The sequence below is a fragment of the Coffea arabica genome, chromosome 11e (genome assembly GCF_036785885.1).
Source record: "Coffea arabica cultivar ET-39 chromosome 11e, Coffea Arabica ET-39 HiFi, whole genome shotgun sequence".
NCBI classification, from domain to species: Eukaryota; Viridiplantae; Streptophyta; class Magnoliopsida; order Gentianales; family Rubiaceae; genus Coffea; species Coffea arabica.
In genome coordinates, this window is record NC_092331.1 from 40,894,370 (window position 1) to 40,911,024 (window position 16,655).

At 39.7% G+C, this 16,655-nt stretch overlaps 14 non-coding genes across 14 annotated transcripts; all 14 read left to right on the top strand.

Moving 5' to 3' along the window:
- Positions 1 to 68: 68 nt before the first annotated feature.
- On the top strand, positions 69 to 187 carry LOC140028735 (5S ribosomal RNA). Its single transcript, XR_011832640.1, has one exon. It is a non-coding gene; the product is annotated as a 5S ribosomal RNA (ribosomal RNA).
- A 1,135-nt stretch (positions 188 to 1,322) lies between these two features.
- On the top strand, positions 1,323 to 1,441 carry LOC140028736 (5S ribosomal RNA). The gene has a single exon (XR_011832641.1). It is a non-coding gene; the product is annotated as a 5S ribosomal RNA (ribosomal RNA).
- Positions 1,442 to 2,576: 1,135 nt separating this feature from the next.
- On the top strand, positions 2,577 to 2,695 carry LOC140028737 (5S ribosomal RNA). The gene has a single exon (XR_011832642.1). It is a non-coding gene; the product is annotated as a 5S ribosomal RNA (ribosomal RNA).
- Positions 2,696 to 3,830: 1,135 nt separating this feature from the next.
- LOC140028738 (5S ribosomal RNA) lies at positions 3,831 to 3,949 on the top strand. The gene has a single exon (XR_011832643.1). It is a non-coding gene; the product is annotated as a 5S ribosomal RNA (ribosomal RNA).
- A 1,135-nt stretch (positions 3,950 to 5,084) lies between these two features.
- LOC140028740 (5S ribosomal RNA) lies at positions 5,085 to 5,203 on the top strand. The gene has a single exon (XR_011832645.1). It is a non-coding gene; the product is annotated as a 5S ribosomal RNA (ribosomal RNA).
- Positions 5,204 to 6,338: 1,135 nt separating this feature from the next.
- On the top strand, positions 6,339 to 6,457 carry LOC140028741 (5S ribosomal RNA). The gene has a single exon (XR_011832646.1). It is a non-coding gene; the product is annotated as a 5S ribosomal RNA (ribosomal RNA).
- A 1,135-nt stretch (positions 6,458 to 7,592) lies between these two features.
- LOC140028742 (5S ribosomal RNA) lies at positions 7,593 to 7,711 on the top strand. Its single transcript, XR_011832647.1, has one exon. It is a non-coding gene; the product is annotated as a 5S ribosomal RNA (ribosomal RNA).
- Positions 7,712 to 8,846: 1,135 nt separating this feature from the next.
- On the top strand, positions 8,847 to 8,965 carry LOC140028743 (5S ribosomal RNA). Its single transcript, XR_011832648.1, has one exon. It is a non-coding gene; the product is annotated as a 5S ribosomal RNA (ribosomal RNA).
- A 1,135-nt stretch (positions 8,966 to 10,100) lies between these two features.
- LOC140028744 (5S ribosomal RNA) lies at positions 10,101 to 10,219 on the top strand. Its single transcript, XR_011832649.1, has one exon. It is a non-coding gene; the product is annotated as a 5S ribosomal RNA (ribosomal RNA).
- Positions 10,220 to 11,354: 1,135 nt separating this feature from the next.
- On the top strand, positions 11,355 to 11,473 carry LOC140028745 (5S ribosomal RNA). Its single transcript, XR_011832650.1, has one exon. It is a non-coding gene; the product is annotated as a 5S ribosomal RNA (ribosomal RNA).
- A 1,135-nt stretch (positions 11,474 to 12,608) lies between these two features.
- LOC140028746 (5S ribosomal RNA) lies at positions 12,609 to 12,727 on the top strand. The gene has a single exon (XR_011832651.1). It is a non-coding gene; the product is annotated as a 5S ribosomal RNA (ribosomal RNA).
- A 1,135-nt stretch (positions 12,728 to 13,862) lies between these two features.
- Positions 13,863 to 13,981, top strand: LOC140030083 (5S ribosomal RNA). The gene has a single exon (XR_011833997.1). It is a non-coding gene; the product is annotated as a 5S ribosomal RNA (ribosomal RNA).
- Positions 13,982 to 15,106: 1,125 nt separating this feature from the next.
- LOC140028747 (5S ribosomal RNA) lies at positions 15,107 to 15,225 on the top strand. The gene has a single exon (XR_011832652.1). It is a non-coding gene; the product is annotated as a 5S ribosomal RNA (ribosomal RNA).
- A 1,125-nt stretch (positions 15,226 to 16,350) lies between these two features.
- LOC140028748 (5S ribosomal RNA) lies at positions 16,351 to 16,469 on the top strand. The gene has a single exon (XR_011832653.1). It is a non-coding gene; the product is annotated as a 5S ribosomal RNA (ribosomal RNA).
- Positions 16,470 to 16,655: the final 186 nt, after the last annotated feature.

The following is a 16,655-nucleotide window of genomic DNA, read 5'->3' on the forward strand; positions in this document are numbered from 1 at the left end:
GGTCTAGAAAAGCCACACTGCTTCGCAGGACGGGGTAGTTTAAAAGAATAAAGCGAAAGGAACATGGCGGGTGCGATCATACCAGCACTAATGCACCGGATCCCATCAGAACTCCGAAGTTAAGCGTGCTTGGGCGAGAGTAGTACTAGGATGGGTGACCCCCTGGGAAGTCCTCGTGTTGCACCCCTCTCTTTTTTGTTTCGAAATCCAAATTTCCTATTCGTTCTTTATCCTGTAGTAATTTAGCTCCGTCGGAACGATTGCTTAATATTTTGCTTCTTGTCGAAGCGTGAAGGAGGATCTGAAGGCGCGAGACAAATCAGGAACGGTACGGCTCGATCAAAGCCCGGATCGTCGCTCAAATTTGTCGGCGCAAATGTATCACCGCAACTAGGGGTGGCAATTTTCGACACGACCTGAAAACACGACACGAACCTAACACGAAATTAATGGGTTTGGGTTGAGGTTTCGGGAATTCGGGTCAGAATCGGGTTGGACCCGATGAACCCGAAAAGAAAACCGGTCGATTTCGGGTCAACCCGTGGTGACCTGATATGACCCGATATGACCCGTTTACGAATTAAAAATAATTTAATAAACATAAAAATAATTTTATCTAACTAAACTAAGTTATTCTTTTTTTCAAAGGCATTAATTACTTAATCCTAAACGAATTTATTTAATTTGTGTGAAGTTGAAATTATTATACTTGGACAAATAACATATTATATTATTTTTCACTTTTGTATTGTTTTAATTTATTTTATATTTTGCTTGGGATAAAACACTTTTACGGTGTTTAATTTATTTTAGATTTGATTTGGAATCATTTATTTAAATTTTTATTACTTGATTATGTAATTAGTTTTGTGAGAAATTGATTTTATTAGAAATTACAGTGATAAATTAATAAATTAAAATTAAGTTTCGGGTCATTTCGGGTCGACCCGCCGCCCCGTAAACCTGAAATTTTCGGGTTCGGGTCAGCATACCTGACCCGTCACGGGTTGGCGGGTCGGGGTTCGGGTCAACAGATTTTCTGGCGGGTCTGTTGACCCGAACCCGACCCGCCAACCTGATTTGGACCCGAATTGCCACCCCTAACTGCAAGCGTGAAGGATTGATTTCGTGATAATTTAGAGTTGCGGGATGAGGGAAAAAAACAGGGTGCAAATCAATAACAAAAAAAAATATAAAGTAAATAAATAAAAGGATAAGAGGAAAATGCTTGAATTGACGCTTAAAATGAATTTCGGTCTAGAAAAGCCACACTGCTTCGCAGGACGGGGTAGTTTAAAAGAATAAAGCGAAAGGAACATGGCGGGTGCGATCATACCAGCACTAATGCACCGGATCCCATCAGAACTCCGAAGTTAAGCGTGCTTGGGCGAGAGTAGTACTAGGATGGGTGACCCCCTGGGAAGTCCTCGTGTTGCACCCCTCTCTTTTTTGTTTCGAAATCCAAATTTCCTATTCGTTCTTTATCCTGTAGTAATTTAGCTCCGTTGGAACGATTGCTTAATATTTTGCTTCTTGTCGAAGCGTGAAGGAGGATCTGAAGGCGCGAGACAAATCAGGAACGGTACGGCTCGATCAAAGCCCGGATCGTCGCTCAAATTTGTCGGCGCAAATGTATCACCGCAACTAGGGGTGGCAATTTTCGACACGACCTGAAAATACGACACGAACCAAACACGAAATTAATGGGTTTGGGTTGAGGTTTCGGGAATTCGGGTCAGAATCGGGTTGGACCCGATGAACCCGAAAAGAAAACCGGTCGATTTCGGGTCAACCCGTGGTGACCTGATATGACCCGATATGACCCGTTTACGAATTAAAAATAATTTAATAAACATAAAAATAATTTTATCTAACTAAACTAAGTTATTCTTTTTTTCAAAGGCATTAATTACTTAATCCTAAACGAATTTATTTAATTTGTGTGAAGTTGAAATTATTATACTTGGACAAATAATATATTATATTATTTTTCACTTTTGTATTGTTTTAATTTATTTTATATTTTGCTTGGGATAAAACACTTTTACGGTGTTTAATTTATTTTAGATTTGATTTGGAATCATTTATTTAAATTTTTATTACTTGATTATGTAATTAGTTTTGTGAGAAATTGATTTTATTAGAAATTACAGTGATAAATTAATAAATTAAAATTAAGTTTCGGGTCATTTCGGGTCGACCCGCCGCCCCGTAAACCTGAAATTTTCGGGTTCGGGTCAGCATACCTGACCCGTCACGGGTTGGCGGGTCGGGGTTCGGGTCAACAGATTTTCTGGCGGGTCTGTTGACCCGAACCCGACCCGCCAACCTGATTTGGACCCGAATTGCCACCCCTAACTGCAAGCGTGAAGGATTGATTTCGTGATAATTTAGAGTTGCGGGATGAGGGAAAAAAACAGGGTGCAAATCAATAACAAAAAAAAATATAAAGTAAATAAATAAAAGGATAAGAGGAAAATGCTTGAATTGACGCTTAAAATGAATTTCGGTCTAGAAAAGCCACACTGCTTCGCAGGACGGGGTAGTTTAAAAGAATAAAGCGAAAGGAACATGGCGGGTGCGATCATACCAGCACTAATGCACCGGATCCCATCAGAACTCCGAAGTTAAGCGTGCTTGGGCGAGAGTAGTACTAGGATGGGTGACCCCCTGGGAAGTCCTCGTGTTGCACCCCTCTCTTTTTTGTTTCGAAATCCAAATTTCCTATTCGTTCTTTATCCTGTAGTAATTTAGCTCCGTCGGAACGATTGCTTAATATTTTGCTTCTTGTCGAAGCGTGAAGGAGGATCTGAAGGCGCGAGACAAATCAGGAACGGTACGGCTCGATCAAAGCCCGGATCGTCGCTCAAATTTGTCGGCGCAAATGTATCACCGCAACTAGGGGTGGCAATTTTCGACACGACCTGAAAACACGACACGAACCTAACACGAAATTAATGGGTTTGGGTTGAGGTTTCGGGAATTCGGGTCAGAATCGGGTTGGACCCGATGAACCCGAAAAGAAAACCGGTCGATTTCGGGTCAACCCGTGGTGACCTGATATGACCCGATATGACCCGTTTACGAATTAAAAATAATTTAATAAACATAAAAATAATTTTATCTAACTAAACTAAGTTATTCTTTTTTTCAAAGGCATTAATTACTTAATCCTAAACGAATTTATTTAATTTGTGTGAAGTTGAAATTATTATACTTGGACAAATAACATATTATATTATTTTTCACTTTTGTATTGTTTTAATTTATTTTATATTTTGCTTGGGATAAAACACTTTTACGGTGTTTAATTTATTTTAGATTTGATTTGGAATCATTTATTTAAATTTTTATTACTTGATTATGTAATTAGTTTTGTGAGAAATTGATTTTATTAGAAATTACAGTGATAAATTAATAAATTAAAATTAAGTTTCGGGTCATTTCGGGTCGACCCGCCGCCCCGTAAACCTGAAATTTTCGGGTTCGGGTCAGCATACCTGACCCGTCACGGGTTGGCGGGTCGGGGTTCGGGTCAACAGATTTTCTGGCGGGTCTGTTGACCCGAACCCGACCCGCCAACCTGATTTGGACCCGAATTGCCACCCCTAACTGCAAGCGTGAAGGATTGATTTCGTGATAATTTAGAGTTGCGGGATGAGGGAAAAAAACAGGGTGCAAATCAATAACAAAAAAAAATATAAAGTAAATAAATAAAAGGATAAGAGGAAAATGCTTGAATTGACGCTTAAAATGAATTTCGGTCTAGAAAAGCCACACTGCTTCGCAGGACGGGGTAGTTTAAAAGAATAAAGCGAAAGGAACATGGCGGGTGCGATCATACCAGCACTAATGCACCGGATCCCATCAGAACTCCGAAGTTAAGCGTGCTTGGGCGAGAGTAGTACTAGGATGGGTGACCCCCTGGGAAGTCCTCGTGTTGCACCCCTCTCTTTTTTGTTTCGAAATCCAAATTTCCTATTCGTTCTTTATCCTGTAGTAATTTAGCTCCGTCGGAACGATTGCTTAATATTTTGCTTCTTGTCGAAGCGTGAAGGAGGATCTGAAGGCGCGAGACAAATCAGGAACGGTACGGCTCGATCAAAGCCCGGATCGTCGCTCAAATTTGTCGGCGTAAATGTATCACCGCAACTAGGGGTGGCAATTTTCGACACGACCTGAAAACACGACACGAACCTAACACGAAATTAATGGGTTTGGGTTGAGGTTTCGGGAATTCGGGTCAGAATCGGGTTGGACCCGATGAACCCGAAAAGAAAACCGGTCGATTTCGGGTCAACCCGTGGTGACCTGATATGACCCGATATGACCCGTTTACGAATTAAAAATAATTTAATAAACATAAAAATAATTTTATCTAACTAAACTAAGTTATTCTTTTTTTCAAAGGCATTAATTACTTAATCCTAAACGAATTTATTTAATTTGTGTGAAGTTGAAATTATTATACTTGGACAAATAATATATTATATTATTTTTCACTTTTGTATTGTTTTAATTTATTTTATATTTTGCTTGGGATAAAACACTTTTACGGTGTTTAATTTATTTTAGATTTGATTTGGAATCATTTATTTAAATTTTTATTACTTGATTATGTAATTAGTTTTGTGAGAAATTGATTTTATTAGAAATTACAGTGATAAATTAATAAATTAAAATTAAGTTTCGGGTCATTTCGGGTCGACCCGCCGCCCCGTAAACCTGAAATTTTCGGGTTCGGGTCAGCATACCTGACCCGTCACGGGTTGGCGGGTCGGGGTTCGGGTCAACAGATTTTCTGGCGGGTCTGTTGACCCGAACCCGACCCGCCAACCTGATTTGGACCCGAATTGCCACCCCTAACTGCAAGCGTGAAGGATTGATTTCGTGATAATTTAGAGTTGCGGGATGAGGGAAAAAAACAGGGTGCAAATCAATAACAAAAAAAAATATAAAGTAAATAAATAAAAGGATAAGAGGAAAATGCTTGAATTGACGCTTAAAATGAATTTCGGTCTAGAAAAGCCACACTGCTTCGCAGGACGGGGTAGTTTAAAAGAATAAAGCGAAAGGAACATGGCGGGTGCGATCATACCAGCACTAATGCACCGGATCCCATCAGAACTCCGAAGTTAAGCGTGCTTGGGCGAGAGTAGTACTAGGATGGGTGACCCCCTGGGAAGTCCTCGTGTTGCACCCCTCTCTTTTTTGTTTCGAAATCCAAATTTCCTATTCGTTCTTTATCCTGTAGTAATTTAGCTCCGTCGGAACGATTGCTTAATATTTTGCTTCTTGTCGATGCGTGAAGGAGGATCTGAAGGCGCGAGACAAATCAGGAACGGTACGGCTCGATCAAAGCCCGGATCGTCGCTCAAATTTGTCGGCGCAAATGTATCACCGCAACTAGGGGTGGCAATTTTCGACACGACCTGAAAACACGACACGAACCTAACACGAAATTAATGGGTTTGGGTTGAGGTTTCGGGAATTCGGGTCAGAATCGGGTTGGACCCGATGAACCCGAAAAGAAAACCGGTCGATTTCGGGTCAACCCGTGGTGACCTGATATGACCCGATATGACCCGTTTACGAATTAAAAATAATTTAATAAACATAAAAATAATTTTATCTAACTAAACTAAGTTATTCTTTTTTTCAAAGGCATTAATTACTTAATCCTAAACGAATTTATTTAATTTGTGTGAAGTTGAAATTATTATACTTGGACAAATAACATATTATATTATTTTTCACTTTTGTATTGTTTTAATTTATTTTATATTTTGCTTGGGATAAAACACTTTTACGGTGTTTAATTTATTTTAGATTTGATTTGGAATCATTTATTTAAATTTTTATTACTTGATTATGTAATTAGTTTTGTGAGAAATTGATTTTATTAGAAATTACAGTGATAAATTAATAAATTAAAATTAAGTTTCGGGTCATTTCGGGTCGACCCGCCGCCCCGTAAACCTGAAATTTTCGGGTTCGGGTCAGCATACCTGACCCGTCACGGGTTGGCGGGTCGGGGTTCGGGTCAACAGATTTTCTGGCGGGTCTGTTGACCCGAACCCGACCCGCCAACCTGATTTGGACCCGAATTGCCACCCCTAACTGCAAGCGTGAAGGATTGATTTCGTGATAATTTAGAGTTGCGGGATGAGGGAAAAAAACAGGGTGCAAATCAATAACAAAAAAAAATATAAAGTAAATAAATAAAAGGATAAGAGGAAAATGCTTGAATTGACGCTTAAAATGAATTTCGGTCTAGAAAAGCCACACTGCTTCGCAGGACGGGGTAGTTTAAAAGAATAAAGCGAAAGGAACATGGCGGGTGCGATCATACCAGCACTAATGCACCGGATCCCATCAGAACTCCGAAGTTAAGCGTGCTTGGGCGAGAGTAGTACTAGGATGGGTGACCCCCTGGGAAGTCCTCGTGTTGCACCCCTCTCTTTTTTGTTTCGAAATCCAAATTTCCTATTCGTTCTTTATCCTGTAGTAATTTAGCTCCGTTGGAACGATTGCTTAATATTTTGCTTCTTGTCGAAGCGTGAAGGAGGATCTGAAGGCGCGAGACAAATCAGGAACGGTACGGCTCGATCAAAGCCCGGATCGTCGCTCAAATTTGTCGGCGCAAATGTATCACCGCAACTAGGGGTGGCAATTTTCGACACGACCTGAAAATACGACACGAACCAAACACGAAATTAATGGGTTTGGGTTGAGGTTTCGGGAATTCGGGTCAGAATCGGGTTGGACCCGATGAACCCGAAAAGAAAACCGGTCGATTTCGGGTCAACCCGTGGTGACCTGATATGACCCGATATGACCCGTTTACGAATTAAAAATAATTTAATAAACATAAAAATAATTTTATCTAACTAAACTAAGTTATTCTTTTTTTCAAAGGCATTAATTACTTAATCCTAAACGAATTTATTTAATTTGTGTGAAGTTGAAATTATTATACTTGGACAAATAATATATTATATTATTTTTCACTTTTGTATTGTTTTAATTTATTTTATATTTTGCTTGGGATAAAACACTTTTACGGTGTTTAATTTATTTTAGATTTGATTTGGAATCATTTATTTAAATTTTTATTACTTGATTATGTAATTAGTTTTGTGAGAAATTGATTTTATTAGAAATTACAGTGATAAATTAATAAATTAAAATTAAGTTTCGGGTCATTTCGGGTCGACCCGCCGCCCCGTAAACCTGAAATTTTCGGGTTCGGGTCAGCATACCTGACCCGTCACGGGTTGGCGGGTCGGGGTTCGGGTCAACAGATTTTCTGGCGGGTCTGTTGACCCGAACCCGACCCGCCAACCTGATTTGGACCCGAATTGCCACCCCTAACTGCAAGCGTGAAGGATTGATTTCATGATAATTTAGAGTTGCGGGATGAGGGAAAAAAACAGGGTGCAAATCAATAACAAAAAAAAATATAAAGTAAATAAATAAAAGGATAAGAGGAAAATGCTTGAATTGACGCTTAAAATGAATTTCGGTCTAGAAAAGCCACACTGCTTCGCAGGACGGGGTAGTTTAAAAGAATAAAGCGAAAGGAACATGGCGGGTGCGATCATACCAGCACTAATGCACCGGATCCCATCAGAACTCCGAAGTTAAGCGTGCTTGGGCGAGAGTAGTACTAGGATGGGTGACCCCCTGGGAAGTCCTCGTGTTGCACCCCTCTCTTTTTTGTTTCGAAATCCAAATTTCCTATTCGTTCTTTATCCTGTAGTAATTTAGCTCCGTCGGAACGATTGCTTAATATTTTGCTTCTTGTCGAAGCGTGAAGGAGGATCTGAAGGCGCGAGACAAATCAGGAACGGTACGGCTCGATCAAAGCCCGGATCGTCGCTCAAATTTGTCGGCGCAAATGTATCACCGCAACTAGGGGTGGCAATTTTCGACACGACCTGAAAACACGACACGAACCTAACACGAAATTAATGGGTTTGGGTTGAGGTTTCGGGAATTCGGGTCAGAATCGGGTTGGACCCGATGAACCCGAAAAGAAAACCGGTCGATTTCGGGTCAACCCGTGGTGACCTGATATGACCCGATATGACCCGTTTACGAATTAAAAATAATTTAATAAACATAAAAATAATTTTATCTAACTAAACTAAGTTATTCTTTTTTTCAAAGGCATTAATTACTTAATCCTAAACGAATTTATTTAATTTGTGTGAAGTTGAAATTATTATACTTGGACAAATAACATATTATATTATTTTTCACTTTTGTATTGTTTTAATTTATTTTATATTTTGCTTGGGATAAAACACTTTTACGGTGTTTAATTTATTTTAGATTTGATTTGGAATCATTTATTTAAATTTTTATTACTTGATTATGTAATTAGTTTTGTGAGAAATTGATTTTATTAGAAATTACAGTGATAAATTAATAAATTAAAATTAAGTTTCGGGTCATTTCGGGTCGACCCGCCGCCCCGTAAACCTGAAATTTTCGGGTTCGGGTCAGCATACCTGACCCGTCACGGGTTGGCGGGTCGGGGTTCGGGTCAACAGATTTTCTGGCGGGTCTGTTGACCCGAACCCGACCCGCCAACCTGATTTGGACCCGAATTGCCACCCCTAACTGCAAGCGTGAAGGATTGATTTCGTGATAATTTAGAGTTGCGGGATGAGGGAAAAAAACAGGGTGCAAATCAATAACAAAAAAAAATATAAAGTAAATAAATAAAAGGATAAGAGGAAAATGCTTGAATTGACGCTTAAAATGAATTTCGGTCTAGAAAAGCCACACTGCTTCGCAGGACGGGGTAGTTTAAAAGAATAAAGCGAAAGGAACATGGCGGGTGCGATCATACCAGCACTAATGCACCGGATCCCATCAGAACTCCGAAGTTAAGCGTGCTTGGGCGAGAGTAGTACTAGGATGGGTGACCCCCTGGGAAGTCCTCGTGTTGCACCCCTCTCTTTTTTGTTTCGAAATCCAAATTTCCTATTCGTTCTTTATCCTGTAGTAATTTAGCTCCGTCGGAACGATTGCTTAATATTTTGCTTCTTGTCGAAGCGTGAAGGAGGATCTGAAGGCGCGAGACAAATCAGGAACGGTACGGCTCGATCAAAGCCCGGATCGTCGCTCAAATTTGTCGGCGTAAATGTATCACCGCAACTAGGGGTGGCAATTTTCGACACGACCTGAAAACACGACACGAACCTAACACGAAATTAATGGGTTTGGGTTGAGGTTTCGGGAATTCGGGTCAGAATCGGGTTGGACCCGATGAACCCGAAAAGAAAACCGGTCGATTTCGGGTCAACCCGTGGTGACCTGATATGACCCGATATGACCCGTTTACGAATTAAAAATAATTTAATAAACATAAAAATAATTTTATCTAACTAAACTAAGTTATTCTTTTTTTCAAAGGCATTAATTACTTAATCCTAAACGAATTTATTTAATTTGTGTGAAGTTGAAATTATTATACTTGGACAAATAATATATTATATTATTTTTCACTTTTGTATTGTTTTAATTTATTTTATATTTTGCTTGGGATAAAACACTTTTACGGTGTTTAATTTATTTTAGATTTGATTTGGAATCATTTATTTAAATTTTTATTACTTGATTATGTAATTAGTTTTGTGAGAAATTGATTTTATTAGAAATTACAGTGATAAATTAATAAATTAAAATTAAGTTTCGGGTCATTTCGGGTCGACCCGCCGCCCCGTAAACCTGAAATTTTCGGGTTCGGGTCAGCATACCTGACCCGTCACGGGTTGGCGGGTCGGGGTTCGGGTCAACAGATTTTCTGGCGGGTCTGTTGACCCGAACCCGACCCGCCAACCTGATTTGGACCCGAATTGCCACCCCTAACTGCAAGCGTGAAGGATTGTTTTCGTGATAATTTAGAGTTGCGGGATGAGGGAAAAAAACAGGGTGCAAATCAATAACAAAAAAAAATATAAAGTAAATAAATAAAAGGATAAGAGGAAAATGCTTGAATTGACGCTTAAAATGAATTTCGGTCTAGAAAAGCCACACTGCTTCGCAGGACGGGGTAGTTTAAAAGAATAAAGCGAAAGGAACATGGCGGGTGCGATCATACCAGCACTAATGCACCGGATCCCATCAGAACTCCGAAGTTAAGCGTGCTTGGGCGAGAGTAGTACTAGGATGGGTGACCCCCTGGGAAGTCCTCGTGTTGCACCCCTCTCTTTTTTGTTTCGAAATCCAAATTTCCTATTCGTTCTTTATCCTGTAGTAATTTAGCTCCGTCGGAACGATTGCTTAATATTTTGCTTCTTGTCGATGCGTGAAGGAGGATCTGAAGGCGCGAGACAAATCAGGAACGGTACGGCTCGATCAAAGCCCGGATCGTCGCTCAAATTTGTCGGCGCAAATGTATCACCGCAACTAGGGGTGGCAATTTTCGACACGACCTGAAAACACGACACGAACCTAACACGAAATTAATGGGTTTGGGTTGAGGTTTCGGGAATTCGGGTCAGAATCGGGTTGGACCCGATGAACCCGAAAAGAAAACCGGTCGATTTCGGGTCAACCCGTGGTGACCTGATATGACCCGATATGACCCGTTTACGAATTAAAAATAATTTAATAAACATAAAAATAATTTTATCTAACTAAACTAAGTTATTCTTTTTTTCAAAGGCATTAATTACTTAATCCTAAACGAATTTATTTAATTTGTGTGAAGTTGAAATTATTATACTTGGACAAATAACATATTATATTATTTTTCACTTTTGTATTGTTTTAATTTATTTTATATTTTGCTTGGGATAAAACACTTTTACGGTGTTTAATTTATTTTAGATTTGATTTGGAATCATTTATTTAAATTTTTATTACTTGATTATGTAATTAGTTTTGTGAGAAATTGATTTTATTAGAAATTACAGTGATAAATTAATAAATTAAAATTAAGTTTCGGGTCATTTCGGGTCGACCCGCCGCCCCGTAAACCTGAAATTTTCGGGTTCGGGTCAGCATACCTGACCCGTCACGGGTTGGCGGGTCGGGGTTCGGGTCAACAGATTTTCTGGCGGGTCTGTTGACCCGAACCCGACCCGCCAACCTGATTTGGACCCGAATTGCCACCCCTAACTGCAAGCGTGAAGGATTGATTTCGTGATAATTTAGAGTTGCGGGATGAGGGAAAAAAACAGGGTGCAAATCAATAACAAAAAAAAATATAAAGTAAATAAATAAAAGGATAAGAGGAAAATGCTTGAATTGACGCTTAAAATGAATTTCGGTCTAGAAAAGCCACACTGCTTCGCAGGACGGGGTAGTTTAAAAGAATAAAGCGAAAGGAACATGGCGGGTGCGATCATACCAGCACTAATGCACCGGATCCCATCAGAACTCCGAAGTTAAGCGTGCTTGGGCGAGAGTAGTACTAGGATGGGTGACCCCCTGGGAAGTCCTCGTGTTGCACCCCTCTCTTTTTTGTTTCGAAATCCAAATTTCCTATTCGTTCTTTATCCTGTAGTAATTTAGCTCCGTTGGAACGATTGCTTAATATTTTGCTTCTTGTCGAAGCGTGAAGGAGGATCTGAAGGCGCGAGACAAATCAGGAACGGTACGGCTCGATCAAAGCCCGGATCGTCGCTCAAATTTGTCGGCGCAAATGTATCACCGCAACTAGGGGTGGCAATTTTCGACACGACCTGAAAATACGACACGAACCAAACACGAAATTAATGGGTTTGGGTTGAGGTTTCGGGAATTCGGGTCAGAATCGGGTTGGACCCGATGAACCCGAAAAGAAAACCGGTCGATTTCGGGTCAACCCGTGGTGACCTGATATGACCCGATATGACCCGTTTACGAATTAAAAATAATTTAATAAACATAAAAATAATTTTATCTAACTAAACTAAGTTATTCTTTTTTTCAAAGGCATTAATTACTTAATGCTAAACGAATTTATTTAATTTGTGTGAAGTTGAAATTATTATACTTGGACAAATAATATATTATATTATTTTTCACTTTTGTATTGTTTTAATTTATTTTATATTTTGCTTGGGATAAAACACTTTTACGGTGTTTAATTTATTTTAGATTTGATTTGGAATCATTTATTTAAATTTTTATTACTTGATTATGTAATTAGTTTTGTGAGAAATTGATTTTATTAGAAATTACAGTGATAAATTAATAAATTAAAATTAAGTTTCGGGTCATTTCGGGTCGACCCGCCGCCCCGTAAACCTGAAATTTTCGGGTTCGGGTCAGCATACCTGACCCGTCACGGGTTGGCGGGTCGGGGTTCGGGTCAACAGATTTTCTGGCGGGTCTGTTGACCCGAACCCGACCCGCCAACCTGATTTGGACCCGAATTGCCACCCCTAACTGCAAGCGTGAAGGATTGATTTCGTGATAATTTAGAGTTGCGGGATGAGGGAAAAAAACAGGGTGCAAATCAATAACAAAAAAAAATATAAAGTAAATAAATAAAAGGATAAGAGGAAAATGCTTGAATTGACGCTTAAAATGAATTTCGGTCTAGAAAAGCCACACTGCTTCGCAGGACGGGGTAGTTTAAAAGAATAAAGCGAAAGGAACATGGCGGGTGCGATCATACCAGCACTAATGCACCGGATCCCATCAGAACTCCGAAGTTAAGCGTGCTTGGGCGAGAGTAGTACTAGGATGGGTGACCCCCTGGGAAGTCCTCGTGTTGCACCCCTCTCTTTTTTGTTTCGAAATCCAAATTTCCTATTCGTTCTTTATCCTGTAGTAATTTAGCTCCGTCGGAACGATTGCTTAATATTTTGCTTCTTGTCGAAGCGTGAAGGAGGATCTGAAGGCGCGAGACAAATCAGGAACGGTACGGCTCGATCAAAGCCCGGATCGTCGCTCAAATTTGTCGGCGCAAATGTATCACCGCAACTAGGGGTGGCAATTTTCGACACGACCTGAAAACACGACACGAACCTAACACGAAATTAATGGGTTTGGGTTGAGGTTTCGGGAATTCGGGTCAGAATCGGGTTGGACCCGATGAACCCGAAAAGAAAACCGGTCGATTTCGGGTCAACCCGTGGTGACCTGATATGACCCGATATGACCCGTTTACGAATTAAAAATAATTTAATAAACATAAAAATAATTTTATCTAACTAAACTAAGTTATTCTTTTTTTCAAAGGCATTAATTACTTAATCCTAAACGAATTTATTTAATTTGTGTGAAGTTGAAATTATTATACTTGGACAAATAATATATTATATTATTTTTCACTTTTGTATTGTTTTAATTTATTTTATATTTTGCTTGGGATAAAACACTTTTACGGTGTTTAATTTATTTTAGATTTGATTTGGAATCATTTATTTAAATTTTTATTACTTGATTATGTAATTAGTTTTGTGAGAAATTGATTTTATTAGAAATTACAGTGATAAATTAATAAATTAAAATTAAGTTTCGGGTCATTTCGGGTCGACCCGCCGCCCCGTAAACCTGAAATTTTCGGGTTCGGGTCAGCATACCTGACCCGTCACGGGTTGGCGGGTCGGGGTTCGGGTCAACAGATTTTCTGGCGGGTCTGTTGACCCGAACCCGACCCGCCAACCTGATTTGGACCCGAATTGCCACCCCTAACTGCAAGCGTGAAGGATTGATTTCATGATAATTTAGAGTTGCGGGATGAGGGAAAAAAACAGGGTGCAAATCAATAACAAAAAAAAATATAAAGTAAATAAATAAATGGATAAGAGGAAAATGCTTGAATTGACGCTTAAAATGAATTTCGGTCTACAAAACCCACACTGCTTCGCAGGACGGGGTAGTTTAAAAGAATAAAGCGAAAGGAACATGGCGGGTGCGATCATACCAGCACTAATGCACCGGATCCCATCAGAACTCCGAAGTTAAGCGTGCTTGGGCGAGAGTAGTACTAGGTTGGGTGACCCCCTGGGAAGTCCTCGTGTTGCACCCCTCTCTTTTTTGTTTCGAAATCCAAATTTCCTATTCGTTCTTTATCCTGTAGTAATTTAGCTCCGTCGGAACGATTGCTTAATAGTTTGCTTCTTGTCGAAGCGTGAAGGAGGATCTGAAGGCGCGAGACAAATCAGGAACGGTACGGCTCGATCAAAGCCCGGATCGTCGCTCAAATTTGTCGGCGCAAATGTATCACCGCAACTAGGGGTGGCAATTTTCGACACGACCTGAAAACACGACACGAACCTAACACGAAATTAATGGGTTTGGGTTGAGGTTTCGGGAATTCGGGTCAGAATCGGGTTGGACCCGATGAACCCGAAAAGAAAACCGGTCGATTTCGGGTCAACCCGTGGTGACCTGATATGACCCGTTTACGAATTAAAAATAATTTAATAAACATAAAAATAATTTTATCTAACTAAACTAAGTTATTCTTTTTTTCAAAGGCATTAATTACTTAATCCTAAACGAATTTATTTAATTTGTGTGAAGTTGAAATTATTATACTTGGACAAATAATATATTATATTATTTTTCACTTTTGTATTGTTTTAATTTATTTTATATTTTGCTTGGGATAAAACACTTTTACGGTGTTTAATTTATTTTAGATTTGATTTGGAATCATTTATTTAAATTTTTATTACTTGATTATGTAATTAGTTTTGTGAGAAATTGATTTTATTAGAAATTACAGTGATAAATTAATAAATTAAAATTAAGTTTCGGGTCATTTCGGGTCGACCCGCCGCCCCGTAAACCTGAAATTTTCGGGTTCGGGTCAGCATACCTGACCCGTCACGGGTTGGCGGGTCGGGGTTCGGGTCAACAGATTTTCTGCCGGGTCTGTTGACCCGAACCCGACCCGCCAACCTGATTTGGACCCGAATTGCCACCCCTAACTGCAAGCGTGAAGGATTGATTTCGTGATAATTTAGAGTTGCGGGATGAGGGAAAAAAACAGGGTGCAAATCAATAACAAAAAAAAATATAAAGTAAATAAATAAAAGGATAAGAGGAAAATGCTTGAATTGACGCTTAAAATGAATTTCGGTCTAGAAAAGCCACACTGCTTCGCAGGACGGGGTAGTTTAAAAGAATAAAGCGAAAGGAAAATGGCGGGTGCGATCATACCAGCACTAATGCACCGGATCCCATCAGAACTCCGAAGTTAAGCGTGCTTGGGCGAGAGTAGTACTAGGATGGGTGACCCCCTGGGAAGTCCTCGTGTTGCACCCCTCTCTTTTTTGTTTCGAAATCCAAATTTCCTATTCGTTCTTTATCCTGTAGTAATTTAGCTCCGTCGGAACGATTGCTTAATATTTTGCTTCTTGTCGAAGCGTGAAGGAGGATCTGAAGGCGCGAGACAAATCAGGAACGGTACGGCTCGATCAAAGCCCGGATCGTCGCTCAAATTTGTCGGCGCAAATGTATCACCGCAACTAGGGGTGGCAATTTTCGACACGACCTGAAAACACGACACGAACCTAACACGAAATTAATGGGTTTGGGTTGAGGTTTCGGGAATTCGGGTCAGAATCGGGTTGGACCCGATGAACCCGAAAAGAAAACCGGTCGATTTCGGGTCAACCCGTGGTGACCTGATATGACCCGTTTACGAATTAAAAATAATTTAATAAACATAAAAATAATTTTATCTAACTAAACTAAGTTATTCTTTTTTTCAAAGGCATTAATTACTTAATCCTAAACGAATTTATTTAATTTGTGTGAAGTTGAAATTATTATACTTGGACAAATAATATATTATATTATTTTTCACTTTTGTATTGTTTTAATTTATTTTATATTTTGCTTGGGATAAAACACTTTTACGGTGTTTAATTTATTTTAGATTTGATTTGGAATCATTTATTTAAATTTTTATTACTTGATTATGTAATTAGTTTTGTGAGAAATTGATTTTATTAGAAATTACAGTGATAAATTAATAAATTAAAATTAAGTTTCGGGTCATTTCGGGTCGACCCGCCGCCCCGTAAACCTGAAATTTTCGGGTTCGGGTCAGCATACCTGACCCGTCACGGGTTGGCGGGTCGGGGTTCGGGTCAACAGATTTTCTGGCGGGTCTGTTGACCCGAACCCGACCCGCCAACCTGATTTGGACCCGAATTGCCACCCCTAACTGCAAGCGTGAAGGATTGATTTCATGATAATTTAGAGTTGCGGGATGAGGGAAAAAAACAGGGTGCAAATCAATAACAAAAAAAAATATAAAGTAAATAAATAAAAGGATAAGAGGAAAATGCTTGAATTGACGCTTAAAATGAATTTCGGTCTAGAAAAGCCACACTGCTTCGCAGGACGGGGTAGTTTAAAAGAATAAAGCGAAAGGAACATGGCGGGTGCGATCATACCAGCACTAATGCACCGGATCCCATCAGAACTCCGAAGTTAAGCGTGCTTGGGCGAGAGTAGTACTAGGATGGGTGACCCCCTGGGAAGTCCTCGTGTTGCACCCCTCTCTTTTTTGTTTCGAAATCCAAATTTCCTATTCGTTCTTTATCCTGTAGTAATTTAGCTCCGTCGGAACGATTGCTTAATATTTTGCTTCTTGTCGAAGCGTGAAGGAGGATCTGAAGGCGCGAGACAAATCAGGAACGGTACGGCTCGATCAAAGCCCGGATCGTCGCTCAAATTTGTCGGCG